The following is a 7,420-nucleotide window of genomic DNA, read 5'->3' as shown; positions in this document are numbered from 1 at the left end:
CTGTTGTTTTGTTTCTCTGTATCATGTGATAATCCTTGAAGTTACCCTTTAGCTGTTGGAGTTTTTAGATTATTGTTTATTTGCTGTTGTTCTTTCTATTATGATTTGCAAGATTATTATAGCTTTTTAAAAACGTGTAATGAGTGGTATTTTAGCTGTTTTATAGGACTGGGAGTGTTGGGTTAAATGGGGCAACAAATTTTATAGTATTGGTATATTTCACCATTACTTGCTTTTGTTTTTTAGAAATCTTAAATATTTATTTTGTGTGTAGGAGTATTTGCTTGCATTTATGTATGTGAACTAATCCTCCGGAATTGGAGTCACAGACGGTCTTGAAAACCACCACCATGTGGGTGCTGGAACTGACCCTGCGTCTCCTGGAAGAGCAGCAAGTGTTTTAAATCTCTGAGCCGTTTTACCAGTCCCTTTTGTGTGTGTGTGTGTGTTTGTTGTTTGTTTTATTTTTTGAGACAGGATTTCTCTGTGTAACAGCTCTGGCTATCCTGGAACTCTATTTGTAAACCAGGCTGGCCTCACAGATCCACCTGCCTCTCGTGAGCCGCCAGTGCCTGCCACAACTTGCTCTTAATGTGTTTGCCTGTCCTCACTTTCCTAATATGTCTTATTCCCTTAGTTTTCATGTCAGTTCTTCTTTGGGAACATTACATACCTCATGCTTCATAATTAAAAAAAATCTGTTTTTGGACTATAGGTGTTAGCTCTGGTAGAAATCCTGTTAATCATGCCCAAGGCAATATGGGCTTGATCCCCAGCACCAAAACCAACAAAAGTTGAGATTAAAAACTTTTTTTTTTTTTTTTCGAGACAGGGTTTCTCTGTAGCTTTGGAGCCTGTCCTGAAACTAGCTCGTGTAGACCAGGCTGGTGTCAAACTCAAAGAGATCCGCCTGCCTCTGCCTCCCAAGTGCTGGGATTAAAGGTGTGTGCCTTCACCACCCGCCGAGATAAAATTTGAGTTATTCACAAGCTATTGAGTAACAAATGAAAGGTAAACAATGCATGTTGTGGAATTATGTATTAAATTAAAAAAAATATTGATGAATAAAAAAACAAGGGCATGTTTGCTTTAAGGTATGGCGAGGAGAGGGTTTGTTATAGATTTGATGAATCTGGAGGGGTCCAGACTGAACATGACAAGTAGATTGAACCAGACTATGAGATAGAAGGGGTGAAAGAGGAAGAGAAAGGAGGGGCACACAGACCAAGAGATCCAGGAGCAGAGGCAGCCAAGAAACCAAGGGGGGCACACAGCCAAAATACCTGAGTTACCTAGGGAAGAGAAGGCGGAGTAAGGGAAACCCAGCCCCTGGGAGGGAGAGATTTAGGATAGGTGGCTGAGACTTACTGGGAGGAGCGACAGGTACTGAGTGAGACTAGTCCTAGCTTTCTTTGTAACTTAACAAATGGTAGCTGCTAAACTTTAAAAATCTGTATTTCAAACAACTTGTGGAGAATCAAATTCTTTTCTTCCCTCAGTTTGCTAGTGTACTTTCTCTTCCTCTCAGATAGGTTCTCATTACGTAGTTGAGGCTGGCATAGAATTCACTGTCTAGTCCATTGTGGTCTCCAGTTTCCCAAGTGCTTAGGATTATAAATTTGAACTACCATGCCCATCTTAAATTAATAATCGCCTTATTTATTTATTTATTTACTTACTTATTTATTTATTTATTACTTTTTTGTTTTTTCAAGACAGGGTTTCTCGGGCTGGAGAGATAGCTTAGTGGTTAAGAGCACTGGCTGCTCTTCCAGAGGTCCTGAGTTCAATTCCCACCAACCACATGGTGGCTCACAACCATCTGTAATGAGATCTGGTGCTCTCTTCTGGCATGCGGGTGTACATGGAGGCAGAATGTTATATACACAATAAACAAACAAACAAACAAATAAAATCTTTTAAAAAAAAAGACAGGGTTTCTGTCTGTAACAGCCCTGGCTGCCTGGAACCTGCTTTGTAGACCAGGCTGGGATTAAAGGCATTTGTCACCAGTGCACGGTTTAAATTGGTAACTTCTTTATTCTAGGGGTGGAGGGATGTAACTCTGTGGTAGAGTGTTACTGCTCTAGTTGGTAGCATGAACCTTGAGAATGTAGCCTAAAAATAGTGGACTAAAGTCTCATGTAATAGCCAACTTTATCAGTCAGTTTATATTTTGAGGATATTTAGAGGGTTAAGCAATGTCATGTGAGCAAAGTTCACGTGAGTTCAAGCTGTATGTAGTTACTAGGACAACCCCTGCTTGGAAACATCAAATAATAGTAACATTATGGGTAATCTGGAGTAAACCCACTTTTATTTACCACACCTTGGGAGGGGCATGAAAGTGCATTCCAAAAACAGCTCATGGATTGGAGGAACAAAGGTCTCTTCTACAAGCTCTCTGAATTGGTGTACAGCTTCCTTCATAGACCTGTGTTTTGAGAGTAGAGCACTTGTCTGCCATGCCCATATAGTCGGCATGGCTCCCTCTCTCCTCCCTTCTCTTCCATCCTTTCTTTTATTATTATTTTAGTTTTTGAGACTGGGTTTTGATGTGTACCCCTGGCAGACCTGGAATTCACTTTGTAGACCAGACTGGCCTTGAACTCAGAGATGTGTTCTGCCTCTGCCTCTCAGGTGCTGGGATTAAAGACATGTACCACTGTGTTTGGTCTCTTGTTTATTTTATGTGTATGAGTGCTTTGCCTGTAGGTATATATGTGCATCACCTGCATGACTGGTGCTCACAGAGACCAGAAGAGGATGTCAGGTCTCCTGGGACTGGAGTAGAGAGATACCCTTTGGATGTTGGGAACTATGGTTTTTTTTGTATGTTTGGTTTTTTTGGGGGGAAGGGGGGCTGTGTTCTTAACCACTGAGCTATCTCTACAGCAGCGTATCCCAACTCCCTTTTAAGACAGTCTGGCTATGTAGTCCATCTGGATTGGCACTTGATAGCTAGATACACCAGGCTGGCCCTGAACTTGAGTGATCCTTATACTTCTGCATTGCTAATGCTTAGGATTATAGATATTCACTACCATGTTAGCTTGATATTTGGATGAAAATTTCATTTTAGAATAAATGCAAGCAAGATGTAGTTGAAAGTGTTTACTTTTTAAAAATGTAGTAATTGGGCTAGAGAGATAGCTTAGGAGTTAAGAGCACTTGCAACTTTTCCAGATGACCTGGTTTCAATTCCCAGATATCTTATTTTGTAACTCTAGTTCCAGGGGATCTAATAGCCTCTTTTGACCTCCATAGGTACCAGACAAGCAAGTAGTGCACAGGCATTTACATACTTGTAACACCCATACTCATAACAACAAATATATTATTTATGGACTAGTAATGCATCTCATCTGGGTAGAGTGCTTATCCTAGCATGTGCAAAAGCCTTGCTTTGATCTTCAATACTCCGTGTGGATGGTGGCACATAACCAAAATCACAGCACTTAGTAGGCTCAGGCAGAAAGATTGCCACAGGTTTGAGCTTGGCCTGAGTTGCATAGGGAGACTGAAGAAACAGTAATAACACAAATTGCTACTTCACACTCAGCATTGCAGTGTCAAGGATTGCTTTCTGGACTGTGCTGTGTTTTTGTTATTTTGTTTTTCATTCCTGAAACTGTATTAGAAGTGTGTTAACCCATTTTGGGGGTGAGGGAAGGATAGTGTTGGGCTTTAAGTTACAGCCTAGTACATGTTCTATATGCCTATTCCCAGCCTAGGGAATTAGAGGCAGGGAGATTAGAGGACAACTTTTCTTGGTGTGTGGGTTGTTGGTTCTTTTTTTTTTTTAATTTTTTAAATGATTTATTTGACTTTATTTTATGTGCATTGGTGTGAAGGTGTCAGATCCCCTGGTACTGGAGTTCCAGACAGCTGTGAGCTGCCATGTGTATGCTGGGAATTGAAACCTAGGTTCTCTGAAGAACAGTCAGTGCTCCTAACCGCCAAGCCATCTCTCCAGCCCCTGGTTCTCTCCTACCATATGGGTTCTAGAAAGTGTCAACTCCCTTTGCTTACTGAACCATGTGGCTTACCATTTCCTTTCTCCTCCCCTGTTTTTCCCTCTATTTCCTTGTTTTGAGACAAGGTCTTGTGTAGTCTAGGCTGGCCTCAGATATGCTGTGTAGGCACTCTTAACCAAATGATTCTGCACTTTTTCATTAGCAGTAATGTTCATTTTGTTATCTTCATACAGATTATCTTCAGCGTTCTATGGTGCTTTTTTTTTTCCTTTTCTTTTCGAGATAGGATTTCTCTGTAGCTTTGGAGCTTGTCCTGGAACTAGCTCTTGTAGACCAGGCTGGTCTCGAACTCACAGAGATCCTCCTGCCTCTGCCTCCCAAGTGCTAGGATTAAAGTGCTCCACCACCGCCCGGCTGCTTTGCTGTGTTTTTATAGTTATATTGCTTACTAGGAGCTCTGTCTTTTACTCATCTCCCTTCCCTCCCCCTTAAGTTTTGAGACTGGGTTTTTCTTACTGTCCTTGGGACTTGTTATGTAGCTTCATACTTAGAGAGGTTGTGCACCACCGTGCCTGGCCATCAATTTTGTACTTAGGCATTAATAATGCTTTGTGGATCAAAGGAGTATCAGAAAACCCAAGACTAGAACTCCTGCCTCTTACTGAACTGTAGAAGAAAGTAACAAGAGTTTCAATGAGGGTAACAGCTTTGCAGTTCCTTTCACTGAAGTTGCAATGACAAAATACTGCCCTTCAGGGGTTTGTGTAAATGCTACAGCCTCTGGTTTTGCACTCTTCATGGGTAACATGTTGGGTTTCCTTCCTAGACATTATGTTTCCATTATTAGTCTGGCAGCCTCCACTGAGAAGTAAATTGTAAAATAAGGCTTTGTAGCTGGGTGGTGGTGTCGGATTAAGGAATCCCTGTACTGGGAAGGCAGAGGCAGGCGGATTTCTTGAGTTCGAAGCCAGACTGGTCCACAGAGTGAGTTCCAAGACAGCCAGGGCTGTTAAATAGAGAAATCCTATGCTGGAAAACCAAACAATAAACAAAACAAAACCAAAATAAGGCTTCGTAATCAAAGGTTTGTAGGTACTTGTTGTTAAGCAAAGGTAAATTACTTACTCAGAGGAAAATGCTGGTGGTGTCTTACCTAGCATGCCCAGAGGCCCAGGGATTGATCCCAGAACCACCACTACCCCCTTTAGAAACAGAAACAACAAAAGGAAATAACTTACAGAAATAGTAAAATTTATGTTATCAAAATTATTGTAAGACAAATTCTCATTTTCTGGTAATAAAAGTGAGAGTTCCAGGTTCGGTAATGTACCCTGAAGTACTGCATGAGTCAGGGGCAGCCGGTCTCAGCACACAGTTGACTCCAGAGGCCGTGGTTTTTCTAGGGCTGTTGTCCACATTTCCTGACCTTCCTGAGTCACACAGATCTTTGTTAGGATAGTGGGAGGTTCGGGTTGTGGAATAATTGGATGTTTAAATCAAACCATGAAGCTCTAAAGAATAATTAAAAATTGGTAGAGAAATTGAGTTTTGAAAATTTTTGTTTTTAAATTTTCATTTTTTTAACTTTAGTTATCTGCAGATAAAGACCCTACTCTAGACTATGATTTTTTATATTGTGATCATGGTAATTTTATTTTCTTGAGCTGATTTAGTAAATTCTTCATGCACTAATAATGATTTTTCTCAAGGGTGAAAAAAGACCCATTTTTTTCCTCTCTGAATTGTAAAATGGGGGTTATGTGGACATTTAGAAGGACTGGTATAAAAATTAATAATTATTTACCTAGTTCTTTTTACTAACAAGAGAATTGGGACAGCTGCAAGAAAAGCAGTTTTCTAATTTATTATTACCTTCTCTTTCCCTTTCAAAAACTTGACTAATTAGATCCGTTAGTCCTACTGCAACATTTTTCTTTTTTTAATTTCATTTTACAAAGAAGTTTGATTGTGGATGCTCTGTAGTGGTGTTTGAAAGCACTGATGATTTCCTTCAAATTCTTAGTGGGAGAAATGAAGTATGAAGTTAATACTTGTGGCTGCTTAAATTGGTTGCTAAAACTTGGTGCCTCCAGTTTACCACTCTTGTTCATAATGGATAAAGTATTTTTACTTTATTAAAATATGCATTTCCCCACCACAAATACAAATAGTGCTAATTTTCTAAGATGCAGGAAGAGGTTCCTGTGTATATTTATCATCAATAATCTTTTGAACAAAACTATTTTGAAAATAATGAGCTACTGTCATCTCAGATAGAAAGAAGTTATGAAAGACCATTACCTTTTAGGATGCATAAAAGTCATGTTTTTTCATCCTGTGCTTTTATTAAAATACTATGAGTGATAAAAACTTAAAAACGTGGATTTTGAGTTATATAGTGTTTCTATACTGAAAATATATAAAAAAGTAAAACTGGTTGATGGTTTTTTAGAGGTGAAAGAAGATGCTAAAGACCTTAAGCAATAGTAATTCTTGCTGTTCCATCCATTTAGAAAGTGCTTATAAAAACCATAACATTTACTATTGAGTCTTTTGTGAAACTCTATCATAAATGTAGGCATGTTACTTATATTAAAATATGGAATTCAAATAAAAACTTGTACATTAGGAGCTTAGTTTTAAGTTCAGAAAACTGGTAAGTTTGAGCATTCAGTATGTAGACTAGTAAAATAACAAGGGAGGCATAAGGCAGTAAATGGAGTAGACCCTTTAGAAGAGAATGCTAACGTAATTACACTGGGTGTTTTTCTGGATTATTTAAGGTTACCGTGGCTCTTGAGGATGGGCGTTACAAGGTTATGAAAATACTTGGAGAAGCATTAAGTGCAAAACAAATAGATTTAGATAAGTTTAAAGTAGGTTTGTTATAGTCAGAAGATAGTTGTCATTGAAATAAATGAAGCAAAAAAATAAGGCATAATGAAGCAGGAAAATAAAGTAAAGGCATTAGCAGATTCTAGTAACAAATTTAGGCTTTTACCATGGAAAGGAATGTCTTACCTAGAGTGTTTATCATTGTAGTGGATGGTATAGTAATTTAATCAATATCTAGAGTTGTTACGATTAATTCAAATGAGAGCTTATGGCCTAAATGACTTTTACTAAACCACAGACTTTGTGATTGAGCAGAGATAGTGTAGAGGCAGTATCTTAGCAGCCAACTGCAGATGAATAGCAATTTACTGAATTGGCCAAAAAGATAATTTGTCTTTAGTAAAATTCTTATAAGGTCAGCAAGCAATTGTGCTCTTGTTCAAATTGGTACTATTTTATTAAAACTATTGAAGTTAAAATATGTTTGCTTGAAAAATTTTTTAGGTTTTAGAAAAGCATTGACTTGTTTATGAAAGCTGATAAATATGAAAAATGGGTTTTAGTTTTTTACTAGGTAATATTTTAAAATAGACTTTCTTCTTGCTGGT

At 38.5% G+C, this 7,420-nt stretch overlaps 1 protein-coding gene across 1 annotated transcript in view; it reads left to right on the top strand.

Moving 5' to 3' along the window:
• The window catches only part of Ube2k (ubiquitin conjugating enzyme E2 K), a 59,925-nt gene that overhangs the window by 25,039 nt on the left and 27,466 nt on the right, over positions 1–7,420 (top strand). The gene's annotated exons all lie outside the window — the stretch shown is intronic.

This window comes from Arvicola amphibius, chromosome 1 (genome assembly GCF_903992535.2).
Source record: "Arvicola amphibius chromosome 1, mArvAmp1.2, whole genome shotgun sequence".
Classification (NCBI taxonomy): domain Eukaryota; kingdom Metazoa; phylum Chordata; class Mammalia; order Rodentia; family Cricetidae; genus Arvicola; species Arvicola amphibius.
The sequence above is the reverse complement of the archived record's forward strand: the minus strand, read 5'-3'. Positions and strand labels throughout refer to the sequence as shown.